Here is a 908-nt window from a genome sequence, read left to right as displayed (position 1 = left end):
CAACGGCGTTTCGGCAGAGGTTCTCGGCGGAGATTAAAAGTGGCGCTTTTTCTTCTATATTATGTTTCTCTACGAACCACATATCCAAAGTAAGAGTTATAAACTGTAATCATTTAGTCGTATATTTCATATTGTCTAATATTTTACACTGTGGTACTTACACAGCATCAACTCAAACGTGATTAAACCGTTTGGCGGGGCAAACGGCAGCTTCCCCAGGACGAACTTGAGTATATATATATTAGTTTATTCAATGACTATATGACACACAAACTAAAATGCAGTCATTACAATCAATAACATACTCAATCCCGGGATTGTATCCATGGGCACCGCTTGTTCCTTCGCCATAGATTCTGTGTGCGACAGTGGCCATTGTAAGTCAGTGTCTCACTCCATCTCTGGCGGCCACATTAACCAAGAATTGAAATAAATGTGTCCTTTACTCCTTCTCCACCGCTCACTTTAACCAAGGCTTGCTCCTTCCTTGATTCCCGTTTCAACCCAGCTGAACGGGGTCTACTACAGACACTATATCGTTCCCTATTTATTAACAAAATTAACGATGGTGACGGACATTTTCAATTGGCGTCTCACCTCTTCCTTTCCGGCGCTCACTTTAAGCAAGTTATCACCAAACTTAAACTTCTCCGTCAGACATTTTAAGCGAAGCAGCGGCCATTTTATGTCAGAGCGTCACTCTCTCCCAGAAGATCAATTTACATCGACCCATTACCCCTCTGTCTTTTCAACGCACCACTGTTCTCAATGTGCCACTATCTCTATTTCGACCATTTTACCCGGTGTGTCTCTCCCTCCCTGTTGACCATTTGAATTGTGTCCATCACTCTCTCCCTGTCGGCAATTGTGACATAGGAATCAGGGGCTATTTTAGGTCGGGCCGCCAC

This window comes from Hypanus sabinus, unplaced genomic scaffold, assembly GCF_030144855.1.
Source record: "Hypanus sabinus isolate sHypSab1 unplaced genomic scaffold, sHypSab1.hap1 scaffold_353, whole genome shotgun sequence".
Lineage (NCBI taxonomy): Eukaryota > Metazoa > Chordata > Chondrichthyes > Myliobatiformes > Dasyatidae > Hypanus > Hypanus sabinus.
Note: the sequence above shows the minus strand (reverse complement) of the source record.